Genomic DNA, 25,318 nt, shown 5'->3' with positions numbered 1-25,318 from the left:
GATATTTCAGTTATATACCCCAATCTGTTGTATCATCCACCCACATATCATTTAAAAAAAAAGTACTTAAACCTCAAAATGTTGCCCCTTATGCACTTAAGAATGGGACATGTTAATTTCAACTGCTGTTACTTATAACCATAAAATCGTTATTTTAGGGGTGCATTTCTATCAGGTAAGCAAGGTTTATATAACTATATATAGTAGGTACATGATTTGGCTCTTCTAAATATTCTGTGCTGTTTTAGCCATAATCTATCTTGAGAGATGTTTGGAAAAATGTACTCATTACAATTCATTGAGAATGCCTAGTGACACGCTTGTCAGTAAGAATTATGCATTAAATGTTATTATGTAATCATTTATATTATATTATATTATATTATATTATATTATATTATATTATTACAAGGATTATGTAATGGGGAAGAAGTATTTCTAAGGACAGATAACTAAATGAATAAGTGTTACACCCTTTTTCTTTAGCATACCAAATTCAAGTAGTAAGCAAAATTATTACTTATTTCATAATTACAGACACCATCTACAGCTACAACCCAGTTTATAATTTGATTTTATCCATATTTTTATAAAGTCACTCTTTACTCATATGGGTAACGGTAAGTGTTCTCAGTGATGATTCATAGAAACATCTCAGCATTAATAATAATACATGTATTTGCCTTATAGAATTCTGCAAAAACATGCAAGTTGTTTTCCAAGGGCTTCACTGCTTTTACTTAAGGAGTAAGGACATAATCAGATATAATTTCAGATTAGATCAGCAGAAACTTAGAAACATCCTGTATGTCACCTGTTAATTACCTTCTTTGGATAACTGCATGTGTCAGGGCGGTCATGGTGGTACAGCGGTTAGCGTTGCCACCTCACAGCAAGATGTTCTCCGGTTTGATCCTTGGCTGGGGTGCCTTCTATGCGGAGTCTGCATGTGGTCACATGGGTTTTCTCCGGGTGCTCCAGTTTCCTCCCACATCCCAAGGACATGCTGTAGGTTGATTGGACAATCTAAATTGGCCCTAGGTTCGAGTGCGTGCATTTGTGTTCCTTCTGTGGAAGGTTGGGTGCCGGGCTGGCAACCTGACACCGTAAAACTCTACTGCCAATCATGAGCAGACAGGTGATCCACTGTGGTGACCCCTAACCTGGAAAAGCCAGAAAGAAGAAGATAACTGCATGTGTCAGCTACATAACTGCATATTTTATTCAGCTAGGATAGAGTATGCTGAATTTAGAATTAAATAATATTACCTCAGTACAGGATGAAAACTGAAATAAAATCATTAAGACCCAGGGAAATGTAAAATGATATTTAATTTAGGGATCCTCTGTATTCATGATGTGATAGTTTTCTTCAGCACTTCATGTCCTATTTCAGCACCTCTCCTCCAAAGAGGGCTAATATTTGCCTGGTACTTAACAAGGACTCTTACTGATGGTGTCATACAAAAATATGGAATTTGAAGACAGTCACTTTTTGGCATACATTAATGGCCAGTTTACCATTGCTGAATATGCTACAAATTAACCAGTGTACTTCTTATCAAATCCACGAGAAATGCTCATCTCTGCCTCATATTGGAATCAGCAGTAAGAACATTTTCCTAGAGGGTGGATTGAGCAAGATCCTCAAGAATTAATCAACTGTTCTCTTGGTCTACATGAACAATATCTTAGTTACTTGTTGATCTGGAGTCACAGATGTTATTTTGCTCAGAATGTGCTATTACTTTTTACTAGCTAAAAGCAATCCTCAATGATCAATTTTACTTTTGTCTTCTTTTCTTGAACTACTATAATTAGTTTTCTCACATCTGTTTTTTGAACTGTAGGTAATGGATTATCCCATGTGATATAAATGGCATCATTCCCTGTAATGCTTTATTCCTCATGTTTCCAATGCTTCTCAGCTACCTCAATTTTCTAATGTCTGCACAATCCCCAATGCAACAGTCTTGCTACATTACTATGCCATTAGTGTATCACAGCCATCAACAAGATGTACGACTGTTCCCAGTTCTGTTTTACAGAGCCTGCATTTGTCTGTTTCTCCCACATGCTTAATGAACTTTGTAAACCAATGTGTATGTAGTCCACTACCCTGGCCCATCAGTGTTAACCTTTTATCTTTTGGTTTGTATTCACCTCTCCTTACCATTCCTATGTCAGATCCTGATCAATATGACATTATTCCAGGAGTTTTCTGTATTTGCAACTATATTTATGCCCGTCCCCACACTTCCTGCTCTCTCATCTGATCATTCTCCTTATTTTGTTTTAGCACATTCAGTTGGTGCATCTTTTTATCTGCTTCTGGTTTCATTTCTCTCTTTACAACAATATGCTTCTGCAAAACTATTTATTTATTTACTTGACAGTCAGCTACCGGGAAAGTCCAACTGGACGAGAAGCCCATTTTCAACATTGGCCAGGGAGAAAAGCTCCACTACAAAGTAACAGAAAGACAGCTATTACTATTTAGTTATAAAATTGAAACAGAGGGGAGTAGTCTTCTCACACAAAGAATAACTCCTTCCAACTCCAACCTATCTCTTCAGAAATTCCTTGTAAAACTAAAGACCCCTGCTCTGGCTGCTGACAAATGACCATGGGAATTCTTGAAAACTGCTGCTGTCACACTGGCCTACCCTATAGCCATTCTAATTAACAGATCCCTTTCAGAAGCCATTGTCCCCGAAAACTGGAAAATATCTTATATAATCCCCCTTCACAAAGGAGGCATCTCTACAGAACTTACTAACTACTGACCTATAGCAATGATATCACCTTCAGCAAAAATCTTTGAAAAATGTGTACATTTCCAACTACTAGACTCTCTCCATATACCTAAACTTCTCTAAAATAATTATCACAAGTTTTGCCCCTTCCATAGTACCACCTCTGCCCTCATGGCCTTCACCAATACAGTAAACTCTCATAGAAACAATGGTCAATATGTTTCTGCCACCTTTCTTGATCTATCAAAGGCCTTTGATATGGTTAGACATGACATTCTTACCACAAGAATGTCTGAATTAGCTCTTTGTCAATCCTCCATAGTATGGTTCCAAGCTATTTAGCCAGACAACAGCAGGCAGTTCTGTGGAAACAAGACCCCTCACCCCTTCATCCAGTCACTCTTGGTGTTCCCCAGGGTTCTATATTAGTCCCCTGCTGTTCACCCTCTATACCAACAAGCTCTGTTCCTCCACTCCCAATGCATCTGTCATTCAGTATGCAGATGATTCTACATTAATTTCTGCAGCTTCCTCACTAAATGAACTTCATATTTTATCACAAGAATCATTCCTCTCTATGGAAGCATGGCCACCCACTACCCAACTTATACTGAACCCTGATAAAACCAAACTACTGCTCTTTAAACCTACTATATCCTCCTCATCAACCACCACTTTCAATATCTTGTCCAACAATAATACTACTCTCTCTCAGAGCATAACATACTCCTTGGTGTTGAGATTGATAACAGGTGCAGATTTGATATTCACATCTCCCAGACCATCAAGAAGGTCCACAAAAAACTAGGTACCCTCTAAAGAAATAGACAATTCCTTACCCAACCAACAAAAGCAACCATAGCCCACACCCACCTCATCTCAACCCATCTCTATGGCTCACCTTTTCTAACCAACCTTAGAAAAGCAGATCTAGCCAGGCTCGACTCATGCTATAACAAAATTGCAAGATTTGCCTCTGAATCCCCATATAGGTCTCACCACTGATCATCCTTGAAGCAGCTCAATTGGCTGGAACTTCCCCAACTCTTACACTTCAGTCAACTTGCTCTGGCCCATAAAATTCTGTATCCAGAAAAAAAAACCCTGCACATCAAAACCTACTTTACCTCCACAGCAATAACAGGACTCTTCACTCCAGCAACAAACCTATTCTAATAGTAACTAAAACTAACAATTTTGCAGGGAACCCCCTCTTCTCTAATTATGAATCCAAAATCTGGAACGCATTACCCACTCAAATAACTACTATCACTTCCTTAACACAGTTTAGAAAATCATTAAAACCCCATCGCATTAATAGCTGGCTATGCTCTTGCACTACACCAGGTTAGACCCTCATCCACTATGCTCACCTCTCCTAACCTAATATCACAATTTTACTTGACAATTAAAGGGTCTTGGTCCTAAGGCTGTACGTATACATATGATATATTATTAATGTGATTTTGATTCTGGTTTAGACTTTTAATTCTCATGTATGTGTAGTTGCCTCCACAGCTATAGTGTTGATGTTTCTCATAGGCTTGTGAGTCTAGTGATGCTGCAATGCTTCTTGGTTTCATTAGTAAGCTATTATGTCTGTTTTTTAACTTGAATGTAAATATATCTGTACTTAACTTGCTTGTAACTTTTCTCTGCTGCTTTTGTTTATACATTATACATTACATGTTTTTCTTATTATGGAGCTTTTCTCCCTGGGACTCCACTGAAAACAGACGTTTGAACAGTGGACTATACCGGTTAAGAAATGTAAAATAAAAATAAATAAATAAAATAAAATCGTCAGTATACACAAGAATCAAAAGGCATATACATATAAGTTTACATGGAAGATAAACAACCATGTCTGAGAAAGAGTAACATGCATACACTTTTACAGAGAAGTTTAAGTGAGTATATTTGAATGCAAATCTTTTAGATCGGAGGCTTGATTCAGCATGGCAGATAAGTTATAGAAACGGGCATGAATGTGTTATGAAGATGTTAGAGATATGTGTAATGTCAATAAAAGAGAGCCAGTATAATAGGACAAAATATTTGTAAAAAAGTTGAAAACTTTTTTGTTTGTTAGCCCGAGTAACAGAAAAGCAGAAAAGAAGGTTGTACTAGGAGATAAATGGAGGCAAGGATGATAGTTAGGATCTAAATTCAATAAGGAACACAGTGTGGCTCAGCAGAATAGGGAGTAGCTGATTACTGAGAGTAGGAAAGATATGCAGAGTGGGAGAGGGTGGGTGAACGTGACAAAGGAGGTTGTCATTATTCAGGTAAAGGTGGAAGAAATGGTGGGGATGGAGGGAGTAAGCAGTGGAGTAATGGCAATTAGGTTAGTGTAGAAAGGATATCAGTCAGCTTGGTTTAGAACAGGGACATATGCAAGACATGTAAAGGAAGTCTTTTTAGTCTAATCTTGAAATTCTTGAGATTAGAGGTCGTTTTGATCTCTAAAGGTAAAGTGTTCCATGGTCTGGTCACTGAATAAGAATACAGGCATTGTCTGTCAGTTTTGTTTGGTTCATATGGGTAAGACGTTTTGCCTTTGGAGCAGAGACCGACTTGGGGTGTAGATTTGGAGAACTGAATTTAATGCAGGACAGGCTTCGGGTTTGTAAATAATTTCATGGAGGTGGTTTACATATTGTGGGAGTTCTAGCCAGTTAAGGGAGATAGGAGCAGAACAGTGTTGTTTGTAGTAAGCGACTCCTATGGCAAATTTAGCTATTTTATTCTAGCAGGATTCACGATTATTTTTTAGAGTATTCTGAAGGTTCATAGGTTCATAGATTGGTACTAGGCTATCAGCCCTAGGGCCTATACAAGCCTAGCCATAACAATTCCCTGGCTATTTCTTCCCACATTATTTACTTTCCTGGACCCCTGTCTAGCAGGGCGACTGACATGATCCCTGGGGTGAATTTCCTTTCTCCCATCCAATCGTCAAGTTTCCTCTTGAAGAGGTCCAAAGAGGCACTCTGCTTGACATGTATGGGCAATCTATTCCAGAGTCTGGGGAGTCTCTGGGTCAGGAACATATCCCTCCAGCATGTTTTGTTTATTGTGATGACAAGGTTTAGATCCCTGGAGCATGTAGCTCTGAGGAATTGGGATTTCTTTAAGTGTAGCATGTCCAACAGCTCTGGGTTTGACATGGCCTTGTATGTTAAGCAGAGATTGCCTCTGAGTAGACGATATGCGACAGAGTATAGCTGGAGATTTTAGGGCGGTCAGCGTAAGGCATCTGCTTTAGGCCTGTGATTCTTTTAGTGAGGTATTTCTGAGGCCTTTCCAGTTGTTGCAGATGTCTTGAGAGGTACATACCAAATGGGGCGTTGTATTCTATAATGGGTCTAATGAGGGATGAGTACAGTGGGACAATGACTTCCTTTTTTCTGGATGAAAAGCCCTTCATGATGAGGTGTGCCACATAGAAGGATTTCCTGACTGTTGTGGCGATGTGGTTATCGAAGGTGAGACCACTGTCCACCTGTGTCCCTAAGTCTCTTTTCACACTTTCTGTGTTTAGTGTACCGCCACCTATATGGTAATTCATGGATACATGTTTTTTCCCAAAGGGGATAACAATACATTTCTTGGCATTGAGCTTGAGCCCATGGCTCTGGCACCAAGCATCTGTTTCTGTAAGGCCCTTTTGTAGAGTATCCACATCATTTGGGGATTCAATAATGGCTCCCAGTTTGCAGTCATCTGCAAACTTTGCTAGCCAGAGTCCCTTAGGTTAGTTAAAATGGGAGCACCATATAGTAAGGAGCGTAACAGGTTGTGGGTAATGTTCTTTTGGTGATCATATCCATGAAGTATTTATGTTGACAGAGCATCCTTAGTTTATGGTGTGTTTTCTTGATAGTGTTGTGTATGTGAAGATCAAAATCCAGTTTGTTATCTACTATTACCCCTTATAGCTTGGTATATGGGACCACTTTGATTTCTGTGTTATTTAATGAAAAGATCTTAAAGTCATTTGAGAGGGCCATTGGTGTAATGAGGAGGAGCTTGGTTTATTGGCGTTGCGTAGTAGTTGTGCATTGTTAAGCCAGGACTCAATGTAGATGAATGAGGTTTGGGTTATTTTTTTAAGGTGTGCAATATTACTGCAGGAGGAGATGAGCACTGGGTTGTCAGGGTATTGGATTAGGGAGCTTTGGCTGGAGGTGGTGTGGAAATTATTTAGAATGGTGTTGAAGAGGAGGAGGTCCTAGAATAGATCCTTGTGGAACACATGTTTTATTGGTTAGGTATTGTGAGAGAGACATCCTTGACACTTTATGTATTGATGTCTGTCAGATAGGCAGTTAGAAAACCACTGTAGAGAAGAACTAGATAGGCCTAGGGAAAAGAGTTATTGTAAAACTTTGGGTTATGAGACAGTATTGAAAACATTCAATAGATCAAGAAATAGTGCTGAAGTTAGTTGGCCAAAATCTCTTGCTTTATTGATTATGTTTGTTAAGGATATTAGTGCAGTTATTCAGCTAAGAACAGGGTGAACTATGTTGAGAGGCTGTTAGTAGATTATTATAGGTAAGATGGTTAAGGAGATTTATATATACAGTTTTCAAGGAATTTGGAGAGAGGACGCAGAAGTTACACAGTTCAGTAGATTTCCATCCTTTGTGTAATGGGGTTACGACTGATTTGTTTCCAAAGGGAGGGGATGTGGGATTCTTTGATGGAGCTATTGATGAGAATACTAACTGGATAGTCGATAGCATCAGCAGCAATTTTTAGATATTTGGTTGGAAGGTTATGTGCAGAGAAAGAACAGAGTTTTATTTTATGTAATAAGTTCCATATATAGCTAGTGGGAACAGGATGTATTATGAGGCTGGGAGGCTTAGAGTCTTTAGTTGAGGTGCTTTGAGGAGAGAGAGAAGGGAATGAAATGTCATTGGATGATGTTGGGTTATGACTAGGGGACTTGCTAGGGTCCCTGACCAAGCTAGCTATACATTCAATGAAGTGAGTATTAAACAGTTCTACGATTTGAGACAGGGATTTGTTTATAAATGGGGCAGGACTTTGTTTGGACCCTGGGGTGAGAAGTGATAAGATAGTAGACCAGAAATTTGGGGGATTTTTTTTTTGTGATCCATTAGTTGTTGTAAAATATTGTTTCTTATCAAAGGCTACATATTTCTTTGCCTGATTGCATAGATGTCTATAGTTTTTTAGATTTAGATCAATTCTATTTTTGTGCCACTCCTTCCAAGCTCTATCCCTATCAAGTAGCAGTTATTCTGTGGAATTTGTAGCCAGGGTGCATCACTGATTTTTGTTCCTCTTATTTGAAGAGTACCACAACTATTAAGGGTGTCCAAAAAAAGTTTGTTGAAGTTGTTAACTGTGTCACCTAGGGATATTGTGTTCAGTATGGACTAGTTTAGGGATTTTAGTATATTTGTGAAGTGTTGTTGGTTGAAGTTAGTTAGGTTGCAGGAGTTTTTATAATTATGGCCTTTGGGTAATTGGGTCGTAGTCCTAAATGTATAAGCAGGTAGATGGTCATTTTAAGTATCTGGTAGTGTACCAGAATTTGAAATATTTATTTGGGCTTGTAACTAATACCCAGTCTACAATTAAACATTGGTTGTTGCTTTCAGGAATTCTAGTAGGTATTGTAATGAGTTGTGTGAATCCAAAGAGGTTTAAACTAGTGACAGGGAAGTCCGAATTTAAATTTTGCCAATTGATATTGACATATTCCATGATTACTATTTCATTGGAAAGATTCTGTGATATCTGTGACAGGATGTCTTCTTGAATAGGGGTGTTGTGACCAGGGGGAGTGTACAGAGCTATAATACAAATTTGTTTAGTGTTACTGAGTTTTAAGAAGGTTTTAAGTAGTTCAGCATCATTGAATTTTGAGATAGACTTGGAGTCGGGCACCATAGTGTATTTGTGGAGTAGATTAAAGCTACCCTCCTGCTTTTAAGCAAGGAGGTCATCTTAGAGATGTTCTCTTCATGTTTCAAAACTCTCACTATGCTTGAATGTGATGAGCTCAGTAGATATGTATACAATCCTGCGTTTGCAGATCTACACTTGTAATTAGTATCAAGGAGGCCCATATATCCTTCAGAATGAGAAATATATAAATCTTTGTATACATTCATTTTTATATATCATCTAATAAGTATGAAGCATTGTTCTTGTTTTCCTGTCCAAGTGATACAATACCTTTTGGGGTCAGTCAATTACCCCAAAACTGTAAGTTAGAAGAGGCAAGATTAAATAGGTTTACTGCTTGGACTTTGTTCCTAGACATCAGACCTGTTTTACAGTATTAATTTTAGTCTTCTAAAATATTCCTTACTGAGTTTTGTTTGAATTTGTTCATGTTTTATTGTTGATCCTTCATCAGTTCCCACATATTTATACACTCCCTCTTGCTCAGGTTCCTTTATATCACATTCCTGTCCCTGACTTATGTTCTCTTTGTGCTGCAGCTTTCCTACTTTAAATATTACTTTTGCATATTTATCAAGACCAAATGACATTCTTATGTCATCTGAGAAAGTGTTGACCATTTCTAGTTGTGCTTTTATCTCCTCATCCGATGAACTCTAGTTTTAAATCAGCCACAAAAAGAAGATGAGAAGTCTTTACACTTTGTTGTTTTCTGGGAACCAAATTGTAACCATGGCCTAAGCTGTTAAGTAAACAGCTAAATGGGTTAAGGGCAAGACAAAAGAGCAATGGTGACAGAGTCACCATAGAATACCCCCTTTGAATTTGTATCCCTGTGCTAATAATTTGTCCACTATCTTTTTCTGTCTCCCACTATATAGTTATATGTTTTTGCTTTCTTTATGGAAAGCTAAAATAGAACTATATAAAACAGTAGTTCAGCCAGTATGTGCCCTTTAGTTTCTTCAAATCCTTTGGTTTTCTAATACCATGATGGGAGAAGACCCCATTCCTAAGTCAAACTATGATTAAAATTCATGAAATTAATATTGTTGCAATGTTTGATGTCAGCCAGAAGTGCTCTTCTCAACACCCGCAGTGTGCCCAGTAATAACTCCTGCAATTCATATGGCATTACATGTATCTGTAACATACCTAAATATGATTACAGATTTTTTTTATAAGACCCCGTTGCCCCTACTACTATTGGAACTATCTGGGTATTTTTCTTCCACATTATTCTTGTTTCTGCCTGCAGATCCTGATATTTTATGGGTTTGTATCACTGTAGTCACTGGGTGCAGTGATTTCCATGATCAATGCTACTTTTGTCTTCTTTTCATGGACCACTATATCTAGTTTTCTTGCATCTATCTTTTGAATTGTTGTAATGGGCGCTCCCATGTGATGTAGACATCATCATTTTCTATGTGTCTCATGTTTCCAGTGTTTTTCAGCTACTTCAGTATTATAATGTTTGCACAATCCCCAGTGCAACAGTCTTGCCATATTATTATGCCTTTCAGTATACAGTCCTTCTGCCATTAGTATGTCACAACCAACAACAAGGTGTGCAGTTGTTTCCAGTTCTGTTTTACAAAACCTAGAGTTGTCTGTTTCTTCCACATATTCAATGGAATTTGTAAACCACTGTGTTATAATCTACTATCTTGGGCCGCCAATACTAGCTTTTCATCTTTTAGTTTGAATTTGCCTCTCCCTAGCCATTCCTGCATTCAATCCTGATAACATGAGGTTCTTCCAGAAGTTTCTATACTTGCAACTATATTTATGCATTTTCCACATTTCTTGCCTTCTCATCTGGTCCTTCACCTTATAGTCTTTCTTTTCTTTTTTGGCACATTCAGTTGTTGCCTGATTTTTATCTACTTGTGATTTGATTTCCATCCCTGCTTGACGCCGATATGCTTCTACTAGACTAAGAAGGGAAGTCATCTTAGATGTATTCTACTCATGTTTCAAAACTGTCACTATGTTTGGGTCTTGTGAGGTGAGCAGATATATATGCAGTCCCACAATTGCAGATCTATACATGCAATCAATTTCAAGGAGACCCATACCTCCTACAGAATGGGAACTATATAATCTTGGTATGCACTGATTTTTGTAAATCATTTGATGAGCATGAAGCACCCTTCTTGTTTTTCTGTGTGATCTATCCAACACCTTTTGGAGCCAGTCAGTTACTCCAAAACTCTTAGTTAGGACAGGAAGAGCAAATTGGTTTATAGCTTGAACTTTGTTCCTGGATGTCAAAGCTGTTTTCAGGATTAATTTAAGTCTTCTAAAATATTCCTTACTGAGTTTTATTCACATTTGTTCATGTTTTATTGTTGATTCTTCATCAGTTCCCAAATATTTATGCACTTCCCCTTGCCTAAGTTCCTTTATAAGACATTCTTGTCCCAAACTGATAATTTCTTGGTGCTGAAGCTTTCCATCTTTAAAGGTTGTTTTTGTACATTTATCAAGACCAAATGACAGTCTTATATCATCTGAAAAATGTTTAACTACTTGCAGTTGTGCTTTCAGTTCCTCATCTGATGAACTATACAGTTTTAAATCATCGACAAAGAAAAGATGAAAAGTCTTTACACTTTTGTTGCTTTCCGGGAGTCAAATTACAGCCCTGGCCTAATCTGTTAAGCAGACAGCTTAATAGGTTAAGGGAAGGCTAAAGAACAGCTGTGGCAGATTTGGATTTTTATCCCTGGAATAATAACTTATCCTTTTGTTATGGCTTAACTGTAAAGTGGTTTGCCATTGTTTCATGGTCACTGTAATGTAGTTGATCAGTGTAGGGTGTATCTTATACATTTTTAAACACTCTTTTATCCATGAATGTTGGATACTGTCAAATGCTTTTTTGTAGTCTATCCATGCCATACTTAGATTCTTCCCCTTTTTACAGTTCTCCACTATGACTTAACTTTAACAATGTGATTTTTTGTTCCATATGACTTTCTTTTTTTACCCTTTTGTTCTATTGCCATAATTGAGTTTTCTTCTAAATGACTATAAAGTCTGTCGCCATGAATTCCATTGTATAGTTTAGATGTTGTTGGAAGGCAGGTTATTGCCCTATAATTTTTAGAGTAGTTTGCAGAATGAATCTTAAGTAGGAGCATTGGTTTTCCTGTTGTTAGCTAAGCTGGTGTCTGTTCAGGGTGCACATATAAATAGTTCCTACTCTTAGCTAAATCTTCATGTAAAGATATTAATAATTTTAACCAAAAGTTAGGCACTGCATCTGGGCCTGGGGTTTTCCAATTAGAGGCTTTTCTTCACTTTGTTTCATCCTCTCTGGCTGTTACTTCATCCCATTTCCTATCCTGTACCTTTAAACTTCTTATTCTTTCTTTTACTTCTTCTATCCATTTAGCATTTTTGTTATGTTCCACAGGATCTTCATAGGTACGTCTCCGAAATGTATCTGATTCTTCTTTTTTGGATAGGCTTTCAGTTCTCTTTACCTTGTTTCCTAATTCGCTATTAACACATTTTAGGGTATCTGATTCTCCTTTTTTGGAGAGGCGTTCAGTTCTCTTTACCTTGTTTCCTAATTCACTATTAACACATTTTAGGGTATCTGATTCTCCTTTTTTGGACAGGCTTTCAGTTCTCTTACCTTGTTTCCTAATTCACTATTAACACATTTTAGGGTATCTGATTCTCCTTTTTTGGAGAGGCGTTCAGTTCTCTTTACCTTGTTTCCTAATTCACTATTAACACATTTTAGGGTATCTGATTCTAATTTTTTGGACAGGCTTTCAGTTCTCTTTACCTTGTTTCCTAATTCACTATTAACACATTTTAGGGTATCTGATTCTCCTTTTTTGGAGAGGCGTTCAGTTCTCTTTACCTTGTTTCCTAATTCACTAGTAACACATTTTAGGGTATCTGATTCTCCTTTTTTGGAGAGGCGTTCAGTTCTCTTTACCTTGTTTCCTAATTCACTAGTAACACATTTTAGGGTATCTGATTCTCCTTTTTTGGAGAGGCGTTCAGTTCTCTTTACCTTGTTTCCTAATTCACTATTAACACATTTTAGGGTATCTGATTCTCCTTTTGGAGAGGCGTTCAGTTCTCTTTACCTTGTTTCCTAATTCACTATTAACACATTTTAGGGTATCTGATTCTCCTTTTTTGGACAGGCGTTCAGTTCTCTTTACCTTGTTTCCTAATTCACTATTAACACATTTTAGGGTATCTGATTCTTCTTTTTTGGACAGGCTTTCAGTTCTCTTTACCTTGTTTCCTAATTCACTATTAACACATTTTAGGGTATCTGATTCTCCTTTTTTGGACAGGCTTTCAGTTCTCTTTACCTTGTTTCCTAATTCACTATTAACACATTTTAGGGTATCTGATTCTCCTTTTTTGGACAGGCTTTCAGTTCTCTTTACCTTGTTTCCTAATTCACTATTAACACATTTTAGGGTATCTGATCCTCCTTTTTTGGACAGGCTTTCAGTTCTCTTTACCTTGTTTCCTAATTCACTATTAACACATTTTAGGGTATCTGATTCTCCTTTTTTGGATAGGCTTTGAGTTCTCTTTACCTTGTTTCCTAATTCACTATTAACACATTTTAGGGTATCTGATCCTTCTTTTTTGGACAGGCTTTCAGTTCTCTTTACCTTGTTTCCTAATTCACTATTAACACATTTTAGGGTATCTGATTCTCCTTTTTTGGACAGGCTTTCAGTTCTCTTTACCTTGTTTCCTAATTCACTATTAACACATTTTAGGGTATCTGATTCTCCTTTTTTGGAGAGGCGTTCAGTTCTCTTTACCTTGTTTCCTAATTCACTATTAACACATTTTAGGGTATCTGATTCTCCTTTTTTGGAGAGGCGTTCAGTTCTCTTTACCTTGTTTCCTAATTCACTATTAACACATTTTAGGGTATCTGATTCTCCTTTTTGGAGAGGCGTTCAGTTCTCTTTACCTTGTTTCCTAATTCACTATTAACACATTTTAGGGTATCTGATTCTCCTTTTTTGGATAGGCTTTGAGTTCTCTTTACCTTGTTTCCTAATTCACTATTAACACATTTTAGGGTATCTGATCCTTCTTTTTTGGACAGGCTTTCAGTTCTCTTTACCTTGTTTCCTAATTCACTATTAACACATTTTAGGGTATCTGATTCTCCTTTTTTGGAGAGGCGTTCAGTTCTCTTTACCTTGTTTCCTAATTCACTATTAACACATTTTAGGGTATCTGATCCTCCTTTTTTGGACAGGCGTTCAGTTCTCTTTACCTTGTTTCCTAATTCACTATTAACACATTTTAGGGTATCTGATCCTCCTTTTTTGGAGAGGCGTTCAGTTCTCTTTACCTTGTTTCCTAATTCACTATTAACACATTTTAGGGTATCTGATTCTCCTTTTTTGGACAGGCTTTCAGTTCTCTTTACCTTGTTTCCTAATTCACTATTAACACATTTTAGGGTATCTGATTCTCCTTTTTTGGACAGGCTTTCAGTTCTCTTTACCTTGTTTCCTAATTCACTATTAACACATTTTAGGGTATCTGATTCTCCTTTTTTGGAGAGGCGTTCAGTTCTCTTTACCTTGTTTCCTAATTCACTATTAACACATTTTAGGGTATCTGATTCTCCTTTTTTGGAGAGGCGTTCAGTTCTCTTTACCTTGTTTCCTAATTCACTATTAACACATTTTAGGGTATCTGATTCTCCTTTTTTGGACAGGCGCTCAGTTCTCTTTACCTTGTTTCCTAATTCACTATTAACACATTTTAGGGTATCTGATTCTCCTTTTTTGGACAGGCGTTCAGTTCTCTTTACCTTGTTTCCTAATTCACTATTAACACATTTTAGGGTATCTGATTCTCCTTTTTTGGATAGGCTTTCAGTTCTCTTTACCTTGTTTCCTAATTCACTATTAACACATTTTAGGGTATCTGATTCTCCTTTTTTGGATAGGCTTTCAGTTCTCTTTACCTTGTTTCCTAATTCACTATTAACACATTTTAGGGTATCTGATTCTCCTTTTTTGGATAGGCTTTCAGTTCTCTTTACCTTGTTTCCTAATTCACTATTAACACATTTTAGGGTATCTGATTCTCCTTTTTTGGAGAGGCGTTCAGTTCTCTTTACCTTGTTTCCTAATTCACTATTAACACATTTTAGGGTATCTGATTCTCCTTTTTTGGAGAGGCGTTCAGTTCTCTTTACCTTGTTTCCTAATTCACTATTAACACATTTTAGGGTATCTGATTCTCCTTTTTGGAGGCGTTCAGTTCTCTTTACCTTGTTTCCTAATTCACTATTAACACATTTTAGGGTATCTGATTCTCCTTTTTTGGATAGGCTTTCAGTTCTCTTTACCTTGTTTCCTAATTCACTATTAACACATTTTAGGGTATCTGATTCTCCTTTTTTGGGCAGGCCTTCAGTTCTCTTTACCTTGTTTCCTAATTCACTATTAACACATTTTAGGGTATCTGATTCTCCTTTTTTGGACAGGCATTCAGTTCTCTTTACCTTGTTTCCTAATTCACTATTAACACATTTTAGGGTATCTGATTCTCCTTTTTTGGAGAGGCGTTCAGTTCTCTTTACCTTGTTTCCTAATTCACTATTAACACATTTTAGGGTATCTGATTCTCCTTTTTTGGATAGGCTTTCAGTTCTCTTTACCTTGTTTCCTAATTCACTATTAACACATTTTAGGGTATCTGATTCTCCTTTTTTGGACAGGCTTTCAGTTCTCTTTACCTTGTTTCCTAATTCACTATTAACACATTTTAGGGTATCTGATTCTCCTTTTTTGGAGAGGCGTTCAGTTCTCTTTACCTTGTTTCCTAATTCACTATTAACACATTTTAGGGTATCTGATCCTCCTTTTTTGGACAGGCGTTCAGTTCTCTTTACCTTGTTTCCTAATTCACTATTAACACATTTTAGGTTATCTGATTCTCCTTTTTTGGAGAGGTGTTCAGTTCTCTTTACCTTGTTTCCTAATTCACTATTAACACATTTTAGGGTGTCTGATCCTCCTTTTTTGGAGAGGCGTTCAGTTCTCTTTACCTTGTTTCCTAATTCACTATTAACACATTTTAGGGTATCTGATTCTCCTTTTTTGGACAGGCTTTCAGTTCTCTTTACCTTGTTTCCTAATTCACTATTAACACATTTTAGGGTGTCTGATTCTCCTTTTTTGGACAGGCTTTCAGTTCTCTTTACCTTGTTTCCTAATTCACTATTAACACATTTTAGGGTATCTGATTCTCCTTTTTTGGAGAGGCGTTCAGTTCTCTTTACCTTGTTTCCTAATTCACTATTAACACATTTTAGGGTATCTGATCCTCCTTTTTTGGACAGGCGTTCAGTTCTCTTTACCTTGTTTCCTAATTCACTATTAACACATTTTAGGGTGTCTGATCCTCCTTTTTTGGGGAGGCGTTCAGTTCTCTTTACCTTGTTTCCTAATTCACTATTAACACATTTTAGGGTGTCTGATCCTCCTTTTTTGGAGAGGCGTTCAGTTCTCTTTACCTTGTTTCCTAATTCACTATTAACACATTTTAGGGTATCTGATTCTCCTTTTTTGGACAGGCGTTCAGTTCTCTTTACCTTGTTTCCTAATTCACTATTAACACATTTTAGGGTATCTGATTCTCCTTTTTTGGAGAGGCGTTCAGTTCTCTTTACCTTGTTTCCTAATTCACTATTAACACATTTTAGGGTATCTGATTCTCCTTTTTTGGAGAGGCGTTCAGTTCTCTTTACCTTGTTTCCTAATTCACTATTAACACATTTTAGGGTATCTGATTCTCCTTTTTTGGATAGGCTTTGAGTTCTCTTTACCTTGTTTCCTAATTCACTATTAACACATTTTAGGGTATCTGATTCTCCTTTTTTGGACAGGCTTTCAGTTCTCTTTACCTTGTTTCCTAATTCACTATTAACACATTTTAGGGTATCTGATTCTCCTTTTTTGGACAGGCTTTCAGTTCTTTTTACCTTGTTTCCTAATTCACTATTAACACATTTTAGGGTATCTGATCCTCCTTTTTGGAGGCGTTCAGTTCTCTTTACCTTGTTTCCTAATTCACTATTAACACATTTTAGGGTATCTGATTCTCCTTTTTTGGAGAGGCGTTCAGTTCTTTTTACCTTGTTTCCTAATTCACTATTAACACATTTTAGGGTATCTGATTCTCCTTTTTGGAGAGGCGTTCAGTTCTCTTTACCTTGTTTCCTAATTCACTATTAACACATTTTAGGGTATCTGATTCTCCTTTTTGGACAGGCTTTCAGTTCTCTTTACCTTGTTTCCTAATTCACTATTAACACATTTTAGGGTATCTGATTCTCCTTTTTGGAGAGGCGTTCAGTTCTCTTTACCTTGTTTCCTAATTCACTATTAACACATTTTAGGGTATCTGATTCTCCTTTTTGGAGAGGTTCAGTTCTCTTTACCTTGTTTCCTAATTCACTATTAACACATTTTAGGGTATCTGATTCTCCTTTTTTGGAGAGGCGTTCAGTTCTCTTTACCTTGTTTCCTAATTCACTATTAACACATTTTAGGGTATCTGATTCTCCTTTTTGGACAGGCGTTCAGTTCTCTTTACCTTGTTTCCTAATTCACTATTAACACATTTTAGGGTATCTGATTCTCCTTTTTTGGACAGGCTTTCAGTTCTCTTACCTTGTTTCCTAATTCACTATTAACACATTTTAGGGTATCTGATTCTCCTTTTTTGGACAGGCTTTCAGTTCTCTTTACCTTGTTTCCTAATTCACTATTAACACATTTTAGGGTATCTGATTCTCCTTTTTTGGATAGGCGTTCAGTTCTCTTACCTTGTTTCCTAATTCACTAGTAACACATTTTAGGGTATCTGATTCTCCTTTTTTGGACAGGCTTTCAGTTCTCTTTACCTTGTTTCCTAATTCACTATTAACACATTTTAGGGTATCTGATTCTCCTTTTTTGGAGAGGCGTTCAGTTCTCTTTACCTTGTTTCCTAATTCACTAGTAACACATTTTAGGGTATCTGATTCTCCTTTTTTGGAGTGGCGTTCAGTTCTCTTTACCTTGTTTCCTAATTCACTAGTAACACATTTTAGGGTATCTGATTCTCCTTTTTTGGAGAGGCGTTCAGTTCTCTTTACCTTGTTTCCTAATTCACTAGTAACACATTTTAGGGTATCTGATTCTCCTTTTTTGGAGAGGCGTTCAGTTCTCTTTACCTTGTTTCCTAATTCACTATTAACACATTTTAGGGTATCTGATTCTCCTTTTTTGGAGAGGCGTTCAGTTCTCTTTACCTTGTTTCCTAATTCACTATTAACACATTTTAGGTTATCTGATTCTCCTTTTTTGGATAGGCTTTGAGTTCTCTTTACCTTGTTTCCCAATTCACTATTAACACATTTTAGGGTATCTGATTCTCCTTTTTTGGATAGGCTTTCAGTTCTCTTTACCTTGTTTCCTAATTCACTATTAACACATTTTAGGGTATCTGATCCTCCTTTTTTGGACAGGCGTTCAGTTCTCTTTACCTTGTTTCCTAATTCACTATTAACACATTTTAGGGTATCTGATCCTCCTTTTTTGGAGAGGCGTTCAGTTCTCTTTACCTTGTTTCCTAATTCACTATTAACACATTTTAGGGTATCTGATTCTCCTTTTTTGGACAGGCTTTCAGTTCTCTTTACCTTGTTTCCTAATTCACTATTAACACATTTTAGGGTATCTGATCCTCCTTTTTTGGAGAGGCGTTCAGTTCTCTTTACCTTGTTTCCTAATTCACTATTAACACATTTTAGGGTATCTGATTCTCCTTTTTTGGATAGGCTTTGAGTTCTCTTTACCTTGTTTCCTAATTCACTATTAACACATTTTAGGGTATCTGATTCTCCTTTTTTGGAGGCGTTCAGTTCTCTTTACCTTGTTTCCTAATTCACTATTAACACATTTTAGGGTATCTGATTCTCCTTTTTTGGAGAGGCGTTCAGTTCTCTTTACCTTGTTTCCTAATTCACTATTAACACATTTTAGGGTATCTGATTCTCCTTTTTTGGAGAGGCGTTCAGTTCTCTTTACCTTGTTTCCTAATTCACTATTAACACATTTTAGGGTATCTGATTCTCCTTTTTTGGACAGGCTTTCAGTTCTCTTTACCTTGTTTCCTAATTCACTATTAACACATTTTAGGGTATCTGATTCTCCTTTTTGGACAGGCTTTCAGTTCTCTTTACCTTGTTTCCTAATTCACTATTAACACATTTTAGGGTATCTGATTCTCCTTTTTTGGACAGGCTTTCAGTTCTCTTTACCTTGTTTCCTAATTCACTATTAACACATTTTAGGGTATCTGATCCTCCTTTTTTGGAGAGGCGTTCAGTTCTCTTTACCTTGTTTCCTAATTCACTATTAACACATTTTAGGGTATCTGATTCTCCTTTTTTGGATAGGCTTTCAGTTCTCTTTACCTTGTTTCCTAATTCGCTATTAACACATTTTAGGGTATCTGATTCTCCTTTTTTGGACAGGCTTTCAGTTCTCTTTACCTTGTTTCCTAATTCACTATTAACACATTTTAGGGTATCTGATTCTCCTTTTTTGGAGAGGCGTTCAGTTCTCTTTACCTTGTTTCCTAATTCACTATTAACACATTTTAGGGTATCTGATTCTCCTTTTTTGGAGAGGCGTTCAGTTCTCTTTACCTTGTTTCCTAATTCACTATTAACACATTTTAGGGTATCTGATTCTCCTTTTTTGGAGAGGTGTTCAGTTCTCTTTACCTTGTTTCCTAATTCACTATTAACACATTTTAGGGTATCTGATTCTCCTTTTTTGGACAGGCTTTCAGTTCTCTTTACCTTGTTTCCTAATTCACTATTAACACATTTTAGGGTATCTGATTCTCCTTTTTTGGACAGGCTTTCAGTTCTCTTTACCTTGTTTCCTAATTCACTATTAACACATTTTAGGGTATCTGATTCTCCTTTTTTGGACAGGCTTTCAGTTCTCTTTACCTTGTTTCCTAATTCACTATTAACACATTTTAGGGTATCTGATCCTCCTTTTTTGGAGAGGCGTTCAGTTCTCTTTACCTTGTTTCCTAATTCACTATTAACACATTTTAGGGTATCTGATTCTCCTTTTTTGGATAGGCTTTCAGTTCTCTTTACCTTGTTTCCTAATTCACTATTAACACATTTTAGGGTATCTGATCCTCCTTTTTTGGAGAGGCGTTCAGTTCTCTTTACCTTGTTTCCTAATTCACTATTAACACATTTTAGGGTATCTGATTCTCCTTTTTTGGAGAGGCGTTCAGTTCTCTTTACCTTGTTTCCTAATTCACTATTAACACATTTTAGGGTATCTGATTCTCCTTTTTTGGAGAGGCGTTCAGTTCTCTTTACCTTGTTTCCTAATTCACTATTAACACATTTTAGGGTATCTGATTCTCCTTTTTTGGAGAGGCGTTCAGTTCTCTTTACCTTGTTTCCTAATTCACTATTAACACATTTTAGGGTATCTGATCCTCCTTTTTTGGAGAGGCGTTCAGTTCTCTTTACCTTGTTTCCTAATTCACTATTAACACATTTTAGGGTATCTGATCCTCCTTTTTTGGAGAGGCGTTCAGTTCTCTTTACCTTGTTTCCTAATTCACTATTAACACATTTTAGGGTATCTGATTCTTCTTTTTTGGACAGGCTTTCAGTTCTCTTTACCTTGTTTCCTAATTCACTATTAACACATTTTAGGGTATCTGATCCTCCTTTTTTGGACAGGCGTTCAGTTCTCTTTACCTTGTTTCCTAATTCACTATTAACACATTTTAGGGTATCTGATTCTTCTTTTTTGGACAGGCTTTCAGTTCTCTTTACCTTGTTTCCTAATTCACTATTAACACATTTTAGGGTATCTGATTCTCCTTTTTTGGACAGGCTTTCAGTTCTCTTTACCTTGTTTCCTAATTCACTATTAACACATTTTAGCTCATCAGTAAATTGTTTTTGTACTTTTCCTTTCTATTTATCTGTGTATCTTCTAAGTGTTTCCCCCTGTGCTGATATTTTTAGTTTATTATTTACGACAGCACATGATAAATCCTGATCCGTTATAAAACTGCACATTGCTTTTATCGCATCTATCTTTCTGAGTATTTTTGTTGCTGTATTCCTTCTTGTGTATTCTTCTAACACTGACATTTCTTGTCTTAATTGCTTTATAGTTTTCTCTAAATAATACAAAATGTGTTCAAAAAATAAAACGTTTTAATAGACTTGATAAGCGCTTTCACTAAAATAGCTATTTTAGCGAAAGCGCTTATCAAGTCTATTAAAACGTTTTATTTTTTGAACACATTTTGTATTATCTATGAATAATCAAACTATTTCTGTGGAAGAATTGCCTTGTTGATGTGAGAAGAATACCTGCTTTGCCTCGTTGCTTACTTTACTTCACTGAGTTTTTTAATTGATATTTTAGCAACGGAGCATTTATCTGACTGGCTGGCAGAAAAGTTCTTTATCGTTATAGTTTTCTCTGTTTGATACTTCCATGATGGCATTCGATTTCTCCCCTTCCTTTCCCTCTCTACCATGTGTTCTTGGGGTAGAACTTTGTCTGTTATTAATTAGGCTGCACAGTAATGTATCCTATTTACTTATGTTATATTGCATGAATCTCTATGGACAGTCCTAATTACTGTGTTCATTTGTTTTATCAAACTTCTAACTTTTTGGGTTTTATTGACCATGTGCAGTCTATCTCTTTCATTGATCTTAATGTGTCTATCCATTTTTATAAAATCAAGTAACTCTTCTCTTAGATCATTTTGAGGGCACATTCTTTGCCATTTCCTGCGGGCATTTTATAGAAAGTTCCAGAGCTTCTTCCTGTGCCACATTCTCTTCAGTTTTACCCTGTGTTATCCATTGCTCTTTCATACGGGAACTCACTGGCCTATCACTGCATGACACTGATTGTGTCAGAGTTGTTGCAGTTTCCTGTTCTTTCCCTTGTTGTATAGCGCCAACTGCGTCTTTGTACTTGTGTTCTATGGGAGGTTCCAAAAGTATCTTCATATGTCAACTGATTAGATGCTTCCTGCTCCAGTGGTTTCTCCTTAATTTTGGGGTCCATTGCTCTATCCTGTTGTGTTGTTATCTGAGGTAAATTTTCTACACTAAATCCTTCATTTTGCACACAAGTTTTCTACACTAAATCCTTCACTTTACAGGTAATGCAGAACCTCAGTTTTTATTTCCTTAACTTCTCTATTACTAATCCAATTTTCTACTTTTCCTCTTTGTTTTCTTATTTTTTGTATTGTAAAATTTTCCATATCCGGATGTCTATGCCTGTATTTCTCTTCAAACATCTTTGGTGCTGCCTTTTATGCATTGATTAGTTTTGCTTTCTCCTTTTCATAAATACTGCATCATATTACATCTCTTTTTCTTTCCCATGTCCGTATTCCTTCTTCAGGTGTCTCCTGCTCCTCTTGTTTCTCCTTACTTTGGGGACTCGTTCCATCATGCTGTGATATAACTTGTGTTAGACTGGATACACTAGACAATCTTGAAGTACTGAAATGTCAAAATTCAGTACATCGAGACCAAATAGTGGAAAGTGCAGTTAACCGAAACTACACTATGCTGAATCCACAAATATCAAATTCGCCGCTATTGTGGTGTCGCGTTTGTGACGTGTGCTGTGGTTTGTGGATTTATCTGGGGTTTCAGGTAAGTGCTGTGTGTTTGAGGATTTAGTATGTGTGTGTGTGTCTGTCTGTGTGTGTGTGTGTGTGTGTGTATGCGGTGGTGTTTGTAGTATGTTTGTGTGCTTAGTCCGACCTCGGAGTTAGAATATATAAGTAGGGGGGTGTGAGGGGTGCAGGGGGGCTTACTGCTTATAGGTAGGTTAAGTGTGTTTGTGTGTATTGTTATGTTTGTTTAGTTAGGTAGGTGTATGTGTGTGTGTGATTATGTCCTGGTTTGTGTGTGTGTGTGTGTGTGTGTGTGTGTGTGTGTGTGTGTGTGTGTGTGTGTGTGTGTGTGTGAATGGTCACGATTGTAGTGTTTGTTTTTGTGGGTTTTCGTGTATGTGGTTTTTCGACTATTCAGTCTTGAAATACTGAAATTTGACATTTCAGTATTTCGAGATTGTATAGTGAATCCGTTAGACTTTCTACACTGAATCCTTCACTTTGAAAATATTCCATAACTTCAGCTTATATGTTTTTAACTTCTACTTGACTAATCTGTTCTGCATTCTGTCTTTGTGATCTTATTTTTTTATTGTGAAATTTTCCATATCTGTATGCCTTTGCCTATATTTCTCTTCGAATATCTTTGGGACTGCCTTTTTTGTGTTGATTAATTTGTCTATCTCTTTTACATAAATATTGTACCATATCAGATCCCTCTTTCTTTTCCATGTCCATATTTCTTTTTTATACCCTTCAAATGTCTGTAAAATTTTGTTCCTTAAATTTTCACACTTCATTACTCGCTTCTTTTACCAAATGGCACAAGGTTTCTTGGTCGATATAGTGTTTTTCATGGATCTTTTGTATTAAAGAGCACACATTTCTATTTAAAGCTTCTGACAGTTTTTCTTGTGGAAGTTTTTTCTTTCCTCTAATTTCTCTCTCAGTCTTTTTGTATATCTTTTGTCTGGAAATTCTGCTTCTTGCATAACAGTAATAAAACATAATTTCTTTCTTATCCTCAATAGTCCACTCTGTCACTATATGGCTCCTTTTTGGTCAATCACTTTTTGTGATTTTTGTGGACTGCTACTTCCTTCTAGAACAGGGGGGATATCCTCCCCCTGGGCCTGGCATTCTACACTGTCATTTTTCCATTCCTGGTACCAGTGTGCCTTTTTTATCCTAGGACTTGTGCACCCAGCTGTCTTCTATATTTTTAACGCACATCTGTCCAGTACCTCTGTATGGTATAGATGATGGAGATGAAGTGCCTGAGATGGGTGGTATTATGAACACTATGGGACAGACAAAGAGATTAGGACATCAGAGCAGAAGCCCAAGTAGCTCCATTTATAGGGAAGGTCAAAGATAGCAGATTGCAGTGGTTTGGGCACATGTGCAGGAAAGCAGAAACCAATCTGGTCATGATTCTAGCGCATGTGCAGGAAAGCAGAAGCCAATCTGGTCATGATTCGAGTGCATGTGCAGGAAAGCAGAAGCCAATCTGGTCATGATTCTAGCGCATGTGCAGGAAAGCAGAAGCCAGTCTGGTTATGATTCTAGCGCATGTGCAGGAAAGCAGAAGCCAATCTGGTCATGATTCGAGTGCATGTGCAGGAAAGCAGAAGCCAGTCTGGTCATGATTCTAGCGCATGTGCAGGAAAGCAGAAGCCAGTCTGGTCATGATTCTAGCGCATGTGCAGGAAAGCAGAAGCCAGTCTGGTCATGATTCTAGTGCATGTGCAGGAAAGCAGAAGCCAGTCTGGTCATGATTCTAGCGCATGTGCAGGAAAGCAGAAGCCAGTCTGGTCATGATTCTAGCACATGTGCAGGAAAGCAGAAGCCAGTCTGGTCATGATTCTAGCGCATGTGCAGGAAAGCAGAAGCCAATCTGGTCATGATTCTAGTGCATGTGCAGGAAAGCAGAAGCCAGTCTGGTCATGATTCTAGCGCATGTGCAGGAAAGCAGAAGCCAGTCTGGTCATGATTCTAGCGCATGTGCAGGAAAGCAGAAGCCAGTCTGGTCATGATTTTAGTGCATGTGCAGGAAAGCAGAAGCAATCTGGTGAAGAAGAACTGAGACAGACAGGGGGAAGGCAAGAGGAAATGCAGGCATCCACTAAAGAAATGGATGGATTGTGTAAGAGAAGACCTGAAACAGCCAGACAAAAACATGGCCAGGGAAGAGCAAAGTAGACATACATAGAACTAGAAGACACCTTACCAAAATACATGTATAGCAAACAAACAGATAAGCTATTTTAAAATCTTTTTAGAGTCCCCTCACGGACCCACATGGGGGGATGCATCTCATTCTCCCAAAAGTATATACATATTACCTCAGTGTGTCAAGAAATCTGATTCCCTATCATCCTTTAAATGTAGCTTAGAGAGTGAATGGATAATCTCAAATTTACACCAGGCCTCACAGGCATCATCCCCAATGAAAGTGTAATAGACCTTGAAGGTGGGTGTTGGCATGGTGTGAATTTCTTCTAGTCTGACATGTCTTGTGTATTCTATGATCCTCTCTCTAGATATATATAAATATAAATAAATACATATATATATATATATATATATATATATATATATATATATAATATGGGTCTACTTTGTTTGGTCGAAAAGATATTTCGTCGAAATTCACTTGACTAAGCACCCTTGACTGAAAGCTCACTTCACTGAAAACTCATTTGGTCGAAACTCATTTTGTTGAAAGCTTTATATGGCCTTTTCCCCACTGTATTGCTGATCCTGGAGTTAGAATATAAAGTAAGGGGGGTGTGGGAGGCACAGCCCCCCACATTGTGGGTGTGGAAGGTGAAGCTCCCCCACCTATTTTAAATGTTTTAAATCATACACATGTATATTGACAAGTGCAA

Source organism: Protopterus annectens, chromosome 1.part1 (assembly GCF_019279795.1).
Source record: "Protopterus annectens isolate FY-2018-M chromosome 1.part1, PAN1.0, whole genome shotgun sequence".
Taxonomy (NCBI): domain Eukaryota; kingdom Metazoa; phylum Chordata; order Ceratodontiformes; family Protopteridae; genus Protopterus; species Protopterus annectens.
This window is presented reverse-complemented; position numbering follows the sequence as displayed.